Source organism: Ascaphus truei, chromosome 7 (assembly GCF_040206685.1).
Source record: "Ascaphus truei isolate aAscTru1 chromosome 7, aAscTru1.hap1, whole genome shotgun sequence".
Lineage (NCBI taxonomy): Eukaryota > Metazoa > Chordata > Amphibia > Anura > Ascaphidae > Ascaphus > Ascaphus truei.
In genome coordinates, this window is record NC_134489.1 from 96,719,817 (window position 1) to 96,736,606 (window position 16,790).

General features: G+C 40.8%; 1 protein-coding gene across 13 annotated transcripts in view; it reads right to left on the reverse strand.

The window, feature by feature from the left end:
* Nucleotides 1–16,790, reverse strand: part of R3HDM1 (R3H domain containing 1) — a 95,853-nt gene that overhangs the window by 52,887 nt on the left and 26,176 nt on the right. Inside the window, exon 1 of one of the 13 annotated variants that reach the window (XM_075609514.1) lies at nucleotides 1,875–2,051. The exons of the other annotated variants lie outside the window; for them this stretch is intronic. The gene's annotated coding sequence lies outside the window, so the exon portion shown is untranslated. Of the gene's footprint in view, nucleotides 1–1,874; nucleotides 2,052–16,790 lie in introns of those variants that run through there. 13 annotated transcript variants of the gene reach the window in all.

Here is a 16,790-nt window from a genome sequence, read left to right on the forward strand (position 1 = left end):
AGTAGGGCAACAATACTCTATATTCTCTTTGCTGAAAGTTTCCACACCTATGCAGATCAAGAAAGGTGTCCTGCACAATACATACTCTTAGTAAAGAAAATAATGGTAAAGACCTTAACAGATTATTATTTCCCTATATTTATGTAGCAACAATCTTCTTTAGATACTGGCTACCTGGTTAGCATTTTAGTTATTTCAGCTCAGGAGACCTCAATTGTCCAACAATCATTCTTCAGATAGTCTATCACCAATTATCGTAACATGTTTCCCCCCTCATTTTATTGATACAGTATACGAAAATAATCCTACAACAGGTTTAAAAATGGTACAAAGTTAGGCAGGAGATGCAGTTTAAAAAACAAAACACATTGTAGACATAAAGACTTTGCAGATTATAGTGTCTTTATACTAAAAAACCACGAAAGGTAATTCATTATAATAAAAACAGGACACTTCCTTCTACGGAGATACAGTATCTACACCTCTTCTAAATGTATTATAATCTTATTAGGCAAAAAGTGCTAAATGAAACGGTCAAGGGAATATTTTTTTTTAAAAATCACGCCATTTCTAAGCATACAGTAAAGGGCTGTCCTCGGTTTCATCATAATATGAAACTTAATAGGACACAGACAATAAGCAAAAAACAAACAAAAAAACATGTTAACCTTCAACTTTCTATTATAGCAGAGGAAAATTATGTGAATACACATGCTACTTGGACAAGCTTGCAAAAAGGTTAAACTGCTGCTATAACTGTAATAAAGCATTAACAATTCTTACGATACTGTATTGTACCATGTGATTCAATAAAAACAATTTTAAATTTGACGAAGTTCCTCAGACAGCAAGCACTAGGTTTAGATACATGAAAACAAAGCACGGATTTGCAAAATGAATATAGACATGTTATTGGTGTTCCGAATCGGTTTATTGCATATGGTGCTCAAGGCGGTTTTCACCCAAGAATAAATAAGTTTGCTGTTTTTATGATCTGAAATAATATAAAATATTTGGCGGTTTTCTTGCACACAATCTGTTTCTTTCATCAGATTACACAATACACTATAAAAAAGTAATTTATCCCAATAATACATTTTGATTATGGGTAAATTATTAAAATGTACAAGATATAAAAAATTATGTTTACATGGTCAAATACGGGCATGGCTATTTAGCAATGAAAGGCATAAAAAAAAAAAAAAAAAAACACTTCACTTAGAACATTTTGAACTTTGACTATTTTAGCATGTTAAGAAATGGCAGGAGGTAATTTTAGATTATAAATTACAATATAGATAGACATGTATTTCCCCATCAAGATTTAACATTGTAGGAGTATTACATTTAAAATGTACTTCCATTGTAAAATGTTCTGATTGCATGGGTGCATATAGGGAGATAGATTTGTGAATGAAGGGATACATATAACCCTTTTAGGCAATTTAATTTTGACCTCATAACATATCAATATTAATTAAAAATCCTGGCACTTCAACAAGTATAATGTAGCAATTGTTCTGCAAGCATAAAATACAAGACAGCCAACTTTTGATATATAAAAGTCCACATACAAGCCAACAAACAATTTGTTAACTCAATTGACAAAACATTAAATGAAAAATCCGACTTGTTAATCTAAAAACAAATAATATCATGTTTTAGCGTCTTTAATTAAAAGAAAAGATGTGCGCTTGATTATTTTATGCAACAATTATGCATTAATCCTATGTCTGTCATTGGAAAGTATTCAGAATTTTACACATTTTACAGCAGCTGTACATGTATATGACCTTGTCCAAATAAGACCTTTTTTTTCCTTTTAAAAAACCCGCAAAAGAATACCAAAGAAATATTAATACAAAAATACATACCTGCACCATACTGGCATCTAGCTTCATTGCAAGAAATTACAAAAGATATGCTTTCCATAGCATCTACACAATAACGCCGAATTGCTCCGAGGGAGCGATTACTGCAAACCTACACTTAGGCGATCTTTCAGGCACCTGGCAAACAGTCTGTTGAGGCACTTAGAGAAGAATCCGACACAGACTGAACAGGAAATCAACAGCTCTCCTCTGTGATGTCAGTAAGAGCACAGCCAGTAAGAGAACAGTACAACTGAAACACGTCTCATGCTAAATTCAGCTCTTCATTAGCAATTCAGCAGCAGATGATGCAAAAAAAAAAAAAAAAAGTGTGAAGGTATGAAAATGCCAAGAAAGGGGGTTGATGGGATTTCTCATTAAAATTCTACTTACTGCAGTGAAAAAAAAGTGTGCTAATTTCAGCACAATGTACATCAAAATTGTCATTTGTACAACATTGCAGTTTCTACCTTACATTCCCGATATAAATGTGTGCACCTTAGAACGATACTTACACAATCAATAAACACACTTTTTCCATTTAGAAGCACGTTTTTCCTTTAAAGGTTTTATGTAAAGGATTGTATTACTGCTGTGAAGCGCTATGTACATTGATGGCGCTATATAAAGACATACATACGTGAATAGACCAAGGTTTCATGACATTTGAAGACGATGCTTGTAGTCTCAGTTATTAAAATGTCTCTGGGAAGCAGTCACGGGGTCCAAATAAGATAGAAGCTTTAACAATAAGGGTGTAGTTCTCATCTACTACAAAGATACAGCTCATGGATTAGGTGGCCAACAGGTCAGGTTTTCAGGATATCCCTGCTTCAGCACAGGTGGCCCAGGACCACCAGTGCTGAAGCTGGAGAATCCTTAACACCTGACCTGTTGGGGGTTCTTGAGGACTGGAGTTGGCCACCTTCTACTCAATATCTAAACGTTTAAATTATTTCTTACCAGGGCGTACAGGGCTGTAACCTAAGGACCATGTTCACAAAATAGTGCAAAGCCATAAAGCTAAACATCTAGCCCACCACCCTGCCATTAATTACTTTCAAACCAATACGCTTTAAATAATGATCAACTCAACTTGTTTTAATGTAGCTAGAAGCTTTCGATTTTTCCTGTTGGCGGCTATGATGCCTTTTGTAAACATGATTAATTATGAACTACAAACACTGATCAAAACCAAAGACTGATTTTCTGGAAGTATTATATCTTTCTGTGGCTTTGATACCAAAACTTCACGATTTTTAGTGTAACTATTTGTTTTGCTTACATCGCTCCATGGTATGCAGTAGCATTACAAAATAAAGATCTATTGCCTATAAAGGTAAATGACAGACCAGGAAAATCATGAATCATAAAAATGTCTTACATTTGTATAATTAGACCAACTTGGAAAAAAAGGTAACAAATGTATTCTAACTATAGTTCTTCAAGGTGCATGAATAAATCACAAGCATATGCTAAAACTCAGTTACAGTAATTTAGTGGTCTTTTTCATTAAAATGTACAATGCAACCCATACCTAATCAATTAAGAGAAATGGGTCAACATGGGGACATTCTGGCCAACTCTCCTTAATTTGTCAGACGTTCATAATTAGCTCAAAATTCGTGGAGACAGAGACACACACACACACACACACACACACACACACACACACACACACACACACGCTACATCAAACCTCCTAAAAATAAAGGAGTCCCGTCACTTCAGAACAAACGCCTCTATTGATCTCTATGTCACAGTTTGTAACAATTTGTCAAATTATTTTACTAGTTGGTAAAAGCAGCGCCAGTAAGGCCAAGGCTATGCTAGGCGCGTGGGACGGAGCGCGTGGCATAATGCGTGCCTGCCGCAGAGGCGATTTGTGGACTAGGGGGAGATGCGATGGGGAGGCTTGCCTGTGACATCACGTGAGCGGTTCGCCCTCATTGGCTTAACCGCGCACGTGACACGGCCATCGCGCGACAATAATCAAAAGGATTTTGTCTGCTCGGCAATCGTGTCGCTTCGTCACGCGCTCTGGGGCCTGTCTAACAGAGGCACAGCCTTTTGGACGCGCCAAGTATAGACGCCACCTAAGGCAGTAGCAATATTTAAAGTCATCGTTCAAGATAAACCTGCTGCCACCATTTTTCTATCACTGTCACAGTTTATGTAGCTTTCTCCTGAAATAAGTCAATATTACCGTATGTCATTTGAATATTATGTGCACTATGTTAAGCCTCACCTAAGAATCTAACATCAGGGAAAAAAGGCCATTGATTATTATAGTGATAGATTTAGCGTTTTCTACAACTATCTCCTTTCCTCCTCCTAAATGTGCATTTAGGGGAGCACTGAGAATTAATATCATTCTGCTGGGACTCATGATATTCCCTGGGGTTCTGTAGCGCTTTCATTGACCTTTTCTGATTAGCATTTTCTTGCACATATTTTTGCTCTATATCACTTTAAATTCAATCCCCATAAGTAAACCTCTACATTATCGTTAACTCCTTTGCCATCAGAGGGGTCTGCAGAGAAGTGTGTTAAAGGGGTCATCGACTGCAAAAAGTTAAAAGGACAGACCTCCTTAAAGAGCCTTACTGCAGTGACACGTTGCTGTAGAAGAGCTGAAAATAAAATGGCTGTATGTCACTCCAGACTACATTTTCCGCTTCCTTTTTGCAATGCTCTTCAACATCACCCACTTACTTTGGTAGCTCGCTATAGAAACAGATAGCTTAACAGGCCATCAGTCCATATTCAGAAGCAGTCAATATAGTCGTTTTTCAACAAAGCAGCCTAATAAAAAGCACTCCATAATAATGGATATTTTGTTGTGTAGAAGTATTTGAGAGCCCCATTATCACAAGGGGTTTTACTTCTTCACATCCCCAAAATAATTACGTTTCACCCTTTTGTTTTTTTTCAAAGTAAGGAGAAAACTGGACGTGGCCATTGCTGTGTTATGCATTAGAACACAAAGAAATATTAAATGTAAGCAAGAAATTGCACCTTACCTGAACCATGGAGCAGTGGGGAGGTGTTTAGGGGGGAGGAGAAAGGAGGGGGGTTGGGACGGGGCTGAAGCTCAATGGTGGTTCCTCAACCCCCAGGAGCCGGCCAGGCTAATTGGTGGAAACAGATTGGCCCCTGGGATTGCCAATTTCCATTGGTGACCCCATTGGCCATATTTGTATTTTTTTTTGCATCACAACCGCTGCAGAAATTGACCTCCCCCACCCCCCCCCCCCCCCCCCAAACCTACAAATAACTCTGTGATCCCTGAAAGTCTAGGGACCACCGATAGTCTCTGGGGGACATCCCATCCAGGCGCCCTTTGGGGGCCACCATGACGTAGCTCCCACACCAAAGTGTGGCTTTCAAGTCATGCGCTTTTTGTTTGATAGCAAGGGGAGCTCACGTTTCACCCTTTCCATTTGCGGCAGTGTCTTCCTGGTCATGCGATCACCAGAAAGGAGTGATTATGTGATCGGGATGTGACAGAGGGTAGCAATTCACTACCGCGGCCTCTAAGGCCTTGGCCATGTTCCCTGCTGGCGTGCTGAGGCGCAGGGAAAGCGGGTGCTTTCCCTGGCCTTGCGGTTGCTTACCGCACGCGCTGTCAGCGGGCAGTCAGGGGGCGGGCGCGTCACTTGCCGGGGGCGGGCCAGTGACGTCAAGGAGCTGGTTCGCCCTCATTGGGCGAACCGCTCACGTGACCGGCCTGTCGCGCCGGCAAGCGGGGGAATTTTAAATTCCCCTAAGGCCTGCGCTTCCGCAAGCGCGCGGAAGCGCAGGTGAGCCCCTACTAAAGCCGCTCTAATTGCGGCTGTAGGGGCTCAGTGCTGAGCGTTAGCGCGCTTCCGCCAGCAAGCAAGGAACATGGCCGAGGCCTAAGGCAGAGTCCATAGAAGGACAGGCCGTGCTGAGCCGTGCGGACGCTCCGCGCTGAGCCCCTGCATCCTCAATGAGGATGCCTTGAGAGGGGGCTCACGCGAGCGTCCACAGGCGTGCTGACGAGTTGGAGTTTTCAGCCGAGCGCCAAGCTGTTTTTCAGCGCGCTGTCGGCTGAAAACCTCCAATCACAGCACAGCAGTGTCAACGTCACGGCGCCGTGACGTCGCCGTCAGTGCGTCGCGGGCGATTGGCCCAGCGACGTCACTGCCCCGCCTCCCTCAGTCTCCCCCGCCTCCGATCGCGCCCGCTGGCTCGCCTGCATGGGCATGAAATCGCGCAGATTTCAGCAGGCGAGCCTCAGCGTCAGCGCGGCTCGGATCTCCTCACCCCTCTATGGCCCGGGCCTAAGGCTCTCAAAAGGTTAAAATCAAACTGAAAGCAAAGTACAGTATGCAAATAAATAAGGGCACTAACTGGTGTACAGCTTTATCATTTAGGGGTATATGCATCAAGGAATATCTGGGGCAAAAACAATTGCACCAGATGTATTAAAGGAAACAAATCCTATTGACTTCAATGGGATGCTTATTCTTGGATACATCTGGTGCTGATTTTGCCCTACGTCTGCCTTAGTACATGGGGCGACCCCTTAGAATCTCAGCATCTGTAGGACTGAAAATGAACTTTGGCGACAGTGAATTTAAAGCACTTATAACACTGGAGGAGTGCTCTATAGAAATGTAATTATGTGGAGACCTTTTTCAGTTTTGAGAATTTCTCGTTTATTTCACGGTAACGTCTAAAACATCCTTTATTATTGCTGAATACCAAATTTAATGTTTTAATAGAAATAATGACGGTATTATCTTTTTCAAGATCCATTAGGGGATATTGATTTCTATGCATCATAACGCCTCATTATTTCACACAGCCTAGCAAGTAACAACTGCCCAAGAAATAGTGTGAAAGAAGGCTAAATATAGTACAGCCAACTGCAATAAAATAATCAGAGCGCAAACCTTCTAAATATGAAATGGCTGTTCCGGCAGCCCCAATGCCTATTTTGTTCTTATAACAAGTAGACGCTACCACCTACTATTTGCAGGTGTGTTGAATACTTATTCCACTCCTCATATCATCAAGTATCTCTTCATATTAATGACCGCTTAATCCTAACTTGCATTTAATTCTGAAAAACGTTGTGCGTTAATATTGTGTTGGATTTCTGACAACGTGTTGCTCTTTTCCGCAGCATATGGGCCAGGGATTCAGTAAGGCTGTGGCTAGGCAGGGAACGGGCACGCTGGCGCTCGTACGCTGCGCCCTGCTCGGCCGGGTGATACGTGGCCGGCTAGGCACGCGCCTTGGGGCGCAACCACGATGTCACGGAGCTGGTTCGCCCTCATTGGGTGAACCGCTCACGTGATGCGCTTGCGAGCGGCAAATTCAAATTTGCTTGCTCGCTCAGCGCTTGCTCACACACATTGCCACCATGTGTTTCATCGCGGGTCAGCGCCACCCTGGACGAGGCCTAAATTTCGATAAGGAGCATCGGAGATCGATTACTTGGATGGCAGAAAACGTGGGATTAAGATTTTATGCCACTTACCACAGTTAAGTGAGCAATTAAATTCACAAGGAAATTGTGAAACTAGCTATAAACTCAAATGACCAGGAAACTAGAAATAAATAGAAAGAAACATCCATATTACATAAATGGAATTAGAAAGACAACTATTTAATCCCAACTTGAAAAGTAGATGGAATGCTGTATCTCAGGGCAGCAGACTGGTAACTATAATTTGTTAACCGTATATACATTAAAAACACACACACAAAAATATATCTATACATCTACATACAGATGCAGCGCTATACTCAGTTGCTTGGATGCGAGAATGGGCTGGTCAACCGTGTGCAATGCCTTGACATTCCGCGGCACACTGCCTAGCAGTCGGTAATGGCCCTTCGGGATTAACACAACGGGGGTCCCTGCGTCTGAATGGCACTTGCGCTGTGTGAATCCTACCGGGTTGCACCTGTCTGTAAAAGATACGCGCAGTAAGAGTGAGACTGAATCAGTCACTCTACCTGCCCGCCTCCAACAGGTGATCGCACAGCTTTTTTTAAATAACAGTATTGAAGCAGGGGGTCTCCAGAGCTGAACTGCATTCATTTTAGCCCCGGGGACCCCTTGCTGTCCGAGTTACAGGCCACGTGGAGACTTCCATGTCGGTTGGCACCAAAAAGAGGTATATTAAAAAGGAACCAACGTCACAGGAGAGGGAGGCCCGTATACCGGTGACAGCACCATCTAACCCACTTCTCCGCGAGACTCGTGACATCAGAAGCAGGAAGCGAACGCTTGGTGAGTGTGCCGGCATCCCCAGCGTTCTACAGACTCACGAGGAGAACGTGTGGGACCCGAGAAGAAAGGACTTGACAGGACCTGCCGAGAGGAGACCCCCAAAACACCATGTACATTGAATGTAGGATTATAACAAAATGTGAGTGTAAAACCTGCACAAAAATTGAATAAACCCATCTGCTACAACTGCACAGTAGAATCCATTCTCACTTCATTGCCCTGAAGACTTCTGAAATAGATTACTGAATGACACTTATGAAGAAGGATTTCCAAACATATAACCTCTGGTTCTGTGTTTGTATATGCTTAATTCGACACTTTATATTGCACTTGGATTAAACCTCATTATACACATTTGCACATGCTTTTTGCCCAAATAATAGTGTATGCACTTTAATTGAACACTGCACCAACACTTATTACATATGCATTGCACTTTAAAATATAATTAGCACTTTAATTGTATATTGCACTAGCACTGACTTGAAAAGTATATAGATATACATATATATACATATACATACATATACATATATATACACAGTATGTATTCAGAATCTAGAGGTCATTTTTTGGGAGGGGGGTTAGAGCTGCATATTTATTAGATATATTGTTAGGTTTATATAGAAGCGCCTGGTTATATTCTCCCATACTGTACAAATTAAATAAATGTAAATTCTGAATAAAATAAAAGTACATTTGTGTATAATGTATTTCTATTTGACGCACACACCGTGGACACAGCAATGTAGCATCATTTTCAGTGCATGACAGACACAGACAATCTCTCAAGGTCGTAAAAAGTCACAGAGTTGGATTTGAACTCTGCGCTAACCTTTGGATTTGAACTCTAGAGGTCAGTGCCTTCACCACGGGTTTCTCTATACCAGAGCTTCTCAACCGCGTTCTGGAACCCTTTTAACATTTCTTCTTGCTCTGCAGTACCTAAGCCAGCCAATCCTCTATACTTAGAAATGCTATATCTATATACAGCAGTGCTTCTCAAACCTCTCCCCAGGGCCCTGAGACAGGCCATGTTTCTAAGGCAACCACCCAACATTCTATACATATGCAAGTTAAGAGCATTCATCTGTGTGCAAGTGCATTGGTTAGTGCAAAAACCTGGGGTGGCCAGCGGTCCTCAAGGACAGGTTTGAAAGCCATTGGTGTACAGTATGTTTTTATTCAATATTGTTTCAGGTTTAAAAAATAGTTTGTATACATTTATTACGATTATAATAGAAAAATGTCCCTGTGTCTATTTTCAGCACATTGAACAGAAAAACATGGTAAAAATAGAAAATAAAACCAAATTCCGGTGGCTTGGGAGATCAAATAGAAGTCAATTACCTCCTGGGGAATCCTTACATTCAAACGGAATATAGGTCGAAAAATCCCTGTTCTAAAGGATCTTCAGATTCCTATCCCAGTGCTTATATGGATGATACAGCAATGATGCATGCTTATTACACTGGAGGGAGTTAAGATTAGGAGACGCATTGTGCAGAAGAGAAAAAAGACATACTAGATAAAATGTACGTCTAGTGCAGTGTATTCCGTTTATTTCCTACACTATAAATAAATAACAGCAGTGAAAGCAAATAGATTACCCAAATGTGTTGCTGCAGTATCTACATACTTTCTATGTATATTTTGTTATTGACAGAACAAACTGCTTACTATACTACTGTCAAATTTAATTCTTGCATTTTGTTTTTCAGTGATAAAATATTGCATTGGATATTACACATTTTGCGTTTGAGGTGAAATGAGTCTCTGCTACATGAAGTTCTAGCCCTCAAACAGAGAAGGCACTGGAAATGAATGAAACAATGCAAGTCACATCTGTGCTGAAGAATAGTCACCTGTGACTCCTGAATTTGACCAGCTTATGACGCATGGCGAATCAAAGATTTTGTTGGTATGAGGGCTGCTCTTATAAATCAGGATAGAGGGGCCGGGCTATATTGCGAAACTTTCAATAAACTCTCCTGTATGTAGTACACAGTGGCTAGTAAATCCTACTTAACTAAAGTACTTTAAGTACTTATTACTTAATCAAGTACAACTGATTTGGGACATTTTGGGGGGGTTACTACAATTTTTAAAGGACTCTCTCATACATGATGAGCAACCTGGGTCAGCAATTTGTGACAGCTTCCTGGGAACAATATGCAATATACGGCAGAAAGCTTAGTTGAGTTGCATGCAAGATCTATGGCTCACACTGAAACATTTGTACTATGGTAAGCTGTGTTGTGCGTGGTTTTATTTTAAGCATAGATGGGAAGCAAGGAGGGTCCCAGAGCGGTATCATGTTAATTTCTGCTCTGGGACCCTTTGGTTCCCAAGATAGTTTTCGCCGAAGGTTCCCACAGTGTTTCAAACCACCTGTGGCACGCTGGCCAATAGGAAGCCGCAACGTCATTCTTGGCAACTTCCTATTGGCCTGCGTGCTGCAGGAGATTCAAGACCCAGGAAATACCGGCAGCTCCGGAGATCCCCTCCCCTGCTTACAAAAACAAGGGGCGGTAACTTACTCGGAAAACATACGATTTGTTTATTGAGATGTTGTTGCAACAGAAAGTTCTTTTTTTAATTCTTTTTATTAAGGAAGTTTTCAAAAACTGTTATGATGGTCAGGCATGCATTATCCACTGGGCACAATGCCCAGCAGTCTAGGAGGTTTGGCCACGACCAAAACACCGCCGGAGGATAAGTCGCTGCTGGGACATTTCGCTGCAATGTCCGCTGCGCTCGTGCTCCCACACCTGACCGCCCACTACGACAAGCCAGGTTTGGTAATTGCATGTTTAAATGTCCCATGCTGGACCGCTACACTGTTTGGCTTGTCGGAGCGGGTACACTAGCCGCACCATCTTTAAATGTCCCATGCGGGACATTTAAGGATCAAATAAACAGTAATATGCTGCACACCTTAAGATGTATAAACCAAAAAAGTATTACCGGTGCTGCTGGTTCAAGGCTACCTGTCATACATCCACTTGGACTATGAAAAAGAAAGATCCAGCGCTCCACGGATTTTGCAAAATTACAAATTTTATTGCGCCATACACGACGACCGTTTCGACCTTTTCACTTGAAAAAGACCTACTAAGGTCGAAACGGTCGTCGTGTATGGAGCAATAAAATTTGTAATTCTGCAAAATCCGTGGAGCGCTGGATCTTTCTTTTTCATAGGACATTTAAGGATGGCACATCGGAGTGGCCGGTCTAGGCAGTGTATCAGTCGCACGCAGGACATTTAAACTAGCACTTATCAGACTTGGCTCAACGGAGCGCTTGGTTGGGGTGTGGCAGACCTGGCTTGTTGGGTCAGGCTCACAGCGGATATCATGATGTGTAACGGCAGTGGAATGCCGGGGGCGTTTTGGTCACAGCAAAATGGCCCATTCCGGTGCCCAGGGCCTACCTAAGTTTTAGGCTCCAAAAAAGTGTCTGATGAATGAGAAAAGAAAACTGCTAAATCCAACTTAATAATTTGCTTTAATTTAATTACTTTAAATATTGAAGTATATACACACATGCATGCAACGTTAAATAAAAATTGTGATATATTATGGAAAGTTGAATAATCAAGAATAAATAAGTAGCGTAACATCATAACAAAATAGTACAATGTAGAGTGTTGGATATCTGAAGTTTCATTATATTAGCTCTGACTTATATTAGCGCGGACTTAAGTAAATGTACATTAAAGATTAACTTTGCGGCTTTTTTTGTTGGCAAAATCACGGACATCTTTCAATTGAGAATGAGCTTTTGCATAAAATTGAGAGTGGTGCAAGTGAATATCGTTTCTGTCCCATGGTTGACTTAAGACAGTTCTTTATACGTTTCAGCTTTGAAAGAGAGAGCGCTCACCTTCAGTTTGTTCCAAAAAAATGGCAAGATACATTCTAAAAGCAATGTTAACATTTAGAAAACTGGTCACCAAATTGTCTGCCATTTGTCCTCTTATCATTTCTGCCACATATTTTTGGTCTGCATACATACGTGAGAACAATAGAAATTCATGAAAGCATGTTTGAGATCTGATGGATACATATCTATTAATGCCCTTGTTCTAGAAGCCACTTCATCACTGGACACAGATCTATCAACAAAAAATATGTAACATTTCATTCAGTGTGGCGTATGCTGCTCACCATCTGCACATCTTTATAAGTTTATCCAGTGTAGCAGGTGTGCTCAACTCCAGCCCCCCCCCCCCCCCCAACAGGTCAGGTTTCAGAATATCCCTGCTTCAGCATAAGTGGCTCAATCAGAGGCTCAGTCTTCGACAATCTTCTCTGATTGAGCCACCTGTGCTGAAACTGGGATTTCCTGAAAACCTGACCTGTTGGGGGACTTGAGGACTGGAGTTCAGAACCCTGGAATTATAGGATAGAAGAATGTATGCAGAATTTTTTGCTGCCCCTCAAATCCATATATGTAATATCCACGCCAACTTCAGCAAAATATCAGGTTCTCAGGTGTTTGTGTATTTTAATCGTCTTGTAATTGATGGTGCGAGCTCCTTTGTCATGGCCTCAAAATCATGAAATCTATTGTGGGTATCACAAAACTGTGCTAAAAGACCATCATACAAATTCATATACATTATTTAAAATGCACATATTCATCTACAGATCTGTCTTGGGGCCTACGATTATGAGCACGCCCAGGGCCTACAAAGACTTTAATCAGGCCCTGATCATGGTTACACAATCTGATTTAATAATATAATATTTGAGGTTTTGATGTCCTTCAGGATTTAGTGTCTCCTTCCTACCACCAATTATATATAACTTTGCACATAACCACATCATTGGTACATGACTTTCTTTTCTATTCCCCCCCTAAATAATCGTAACCACTAAAATGAGGGAAAAAGAATATGGAAGAACAAAAAGGGACCAATAACAAACAAAAATATCTAAAAATCAGAATAGTTCCTAAATTCTAATATGTTTTACAATTTGTTTAGTGTGTATAATGTACCTTTTTCCCACCTAATTTCTCCAAAACGAGCTTAGCTATTCCAACACAGGACATGGGATGCAAATGCAAAAATCCTGAGCGCCTAAAAGGTTGTCCCCGGCGCCCGTGCTGCGGCCAACTGACATGTTAGTCATCTCCGTGACAGGCATCCCATCATGCTTTGCTAGCACGACCGCAAGGCAGGATAGGGTCCGCTGTGACCGGCCGCAGCAGTGACAGGTCAGTCACTGCGTCACTTAGTGTAGAGTGCGAGGGTTGATCACATAATCACGAGTGCTGGAGGGCCCGTGGCACTCAAAGGGTTAAGCATAATTAAAAAGGGCAGCCACACAAAGCAGCACATACAGTAATTGCAGTAAATTTACAATCCTCAGAAATTACATATCCTCAAATGTTTTATTCAGGTGCCTTAAAACCTAGGACAAGTTGATTAGCACTGCAAATTGAAGCACATAAGGTTACAGAACAAATGCTCAGTGGCAAGTATCAATAAACAAACTACAGGCATACCCCGCTTTAAGGACACTCGCGAGTAAGTACATATCGCCCAATAGGCAAACGCCAGCTCACGCATGCGCCTGTCATCATGTCCTGAACAGCAATACCGGCTCCCTACCTGTACCAAAGCTGTGCGCAAGCGGGGAGACTATAGAGCCTGTTACAAATGCATTATTTACATCAGTTATGCACGTATATAACGATTGCAGTACAGTACCTGCATCGATAAGTGGGAAAAGGTAGTGCTTCACTTTAAGTACATTTTCGCTTTACATACATGCTCCGGTCCCATTGCGTATGTTAATGCGGGGTATGCCTGTACTATACAAATGTCTCTTAAGCACTGCCACACCAAATACATAATGCGTAATCATCATTTAGATGGGGGTGGGAGGTTTACAGTATATACCTGGTTCAGCACGTGACTCAAATCTTTTCTTTAGGGAGGTTTAGCGAACAATCTGTTTTTTATTTTTATTTATAGAGGACGAAAATATAAGATTCATGTTTATGATGTGTCTCTCGTGTGATGAAAGAAAAGTTAGTTAAGGACACATTTAATTCTGGTCTGGATACGTTATACCAGGGACGGCCAACTCCAGTTCTCAAGGGCCACTAACAAGCCAGGTTATCTCTGCTTCAGCACAGATAGTGCAGTCTTTGACTGAGCTACCTGTGCTGAAGCAGTGATATCCTGAAAACCTGTCCTGTTGGGGGCCCTTGAAGATTGGAGTTGGCCATCCCAGATTCAGATCATAAGTTCTACCGGGGAGTGACTCCCTTTTCTCAATCTTTACTTTGATGTATTATGTACCTATCCCAAATTTATTAATGTTTTCAAGTATTACGTGATGTATAATATCTTGGTAAAGCACTACACACATTACAAATGCAACACATTTCTATCCTGAAGCAATCATGAATGGGTTATTAGCAGTTTTTAGAAAAGCATATGGAAATTATAAAGCAGCAGTCCAAGCTGCCGTTTAAAAAAAAAAAAAAAAAAAAAGTTTCCCCTTTAATATGTGCATCAATACAATCCACACGATAAGTAATTAGCTAACTTGCCAATCGATCCCAAAGATTCGGCTCGGGGTTCACTAAATGGCTGTCAGTGCAGCAGAAGAGGACCAAAGATGCAAAGTTCTGTGGGGACGATCATGTGACCAGGCAGTCACTAGATACAATTGGTGCACTGAAATAGGGGGGGGGGGGGAGAGAGGGGTGGCAGGGTTCAAAAAAGGGGGGTGCCAGAGCTTCTTTCAGAAGAGGAAGGGGATGTGACTTTGTAAATAGTTGCTATAGAAACAAAAAATGCTGGTTACATTATAATACATTAAAAATGTAATTGAGAGTAGTTTAAAAAACAAATGCCACAAGTATTCCCATAGTACAGAATGATTTAAAAAACAAAACAAAAAAACACATGTAGAATAATAATCATAGCATGTACAATATTCTTCTTTTGTTTGATAACTGGTTACATGGAACTTTGCCTATAAGCAACACTGATAAAAGTGCAAGTTCTGTTAGCCCCATAATTGCCAGAGGGGTCAATACCACTTTGCAGGCCCATGAAAATAAAGTTATAATTTAATTTAGGGGGGCACATTATTGACAAGAGATTTACTCTTCGTTTTCTTGAAATACAAACTGCACTATCATTCCATGAGATTTATACATACACCTTTTAATTGAAAGTTTGGAGAACACATTTTGAAAATTTAAGTGATACATGATATAGCCAGTTCAGGCACAAATTCTACAAACTCTTCTGTAACTTTCAAAACACAAAACCACTAGCTTTATACTACAGTCTATTCAACAAAAACGCCTTAATTGCTACCTAAATCTCTCATAGCTAAACAGGGTATTTGCTATTGTGTATTCACCATATAAGCAACAAGTGCATAGTAGGATGTAATAAATAATTACAATAATTACATGCATTTCACAAGTCTTTGCTAAGCCAACTATACACCATGCATTGATAACGTATGGTGTTAATATCAGTTATGTATTGATGGCATTCACCGTACCTAGAGGATTATAAAGATGGTTCAAGTCAATGAAGACCCAGGCTTGCTTGTTACTCTTCACTAGGTATGCAAACAATCAATAGTACAAATCAGACAAGAAAAAGCCACTTGAAACAGGACGCATTGTACGTGCTGTACATAGCAAACCAAAACGTCCCATGTTTGTTTTAAAGTCACAGCAAGACGAGAAACAAGTCTAGCTATTTTAAAGGAGCAATCCAAACACTTAAAAAAATAAAATAAAAATGAAAACAAAAAAAATAAAATAATAATGTACCAAGGATTTAAGCATTAGGTCTCCAGAGCTGAAATTAATGGTGTTCAGTTCAGTCGACCCCCTGCTTCAATTGTGGGTAACCACCCCCCCCCCCCCCACAAAAAACAAAATTAAAATTTTTGTTTTAAAGAGCATGGATTTCCACTTTAAAAGGAGATGGACTTTTTTTTTACATTTCAGTTTCATTACACTCTACATTGTTACAAACAGACGTCAAACTGGCCATAATAATAATACATTTATATTTATTGATAGTAGCCCAACTTCGATACCTCCATTTCTGTAAAATGATGCAGTCTTAAAAGCCATGGACATGTTTTGCTATCCAAAGGGCACCATTTTGTTTTAACCAGTTGGGGAGAGATATAATTGATTACCCAAGTCCCTCACGGCACCAGACATACATTTGGGTCTTTGACCTGTTGTAATAACTAGAAAATGTAGAAAGCACGATGAAACATTATCTTAGGTATAAGTTTGGGAGTATGTTATAAGCCTGATCACTCATTAAAAAAAAAAAAAAAAGGAGCATGCAAATAAATACAAGTTACAAACACACAAGAGTTTCAACAAGATATAGGAGGAAAATATACTTCAGAGAAAGTGAAGGGCTAGAACAAGGGGTTATGCACTGGAAGCTGGGGAGTGGCAGGCTACTGAAAGTACTTAATGGAAAGGTTGGTAGGGGCTAATACAGTAAGGGGATTCAAACATGCTGAGGACACACGAGGCTATACTATATATGAAAGAAAGCCAAGGATCAAACAGGCCCTGAGGTTTTACAACAGATCGGAAAATGGTGGCCCAAATGGTGCGCGCACACACACACG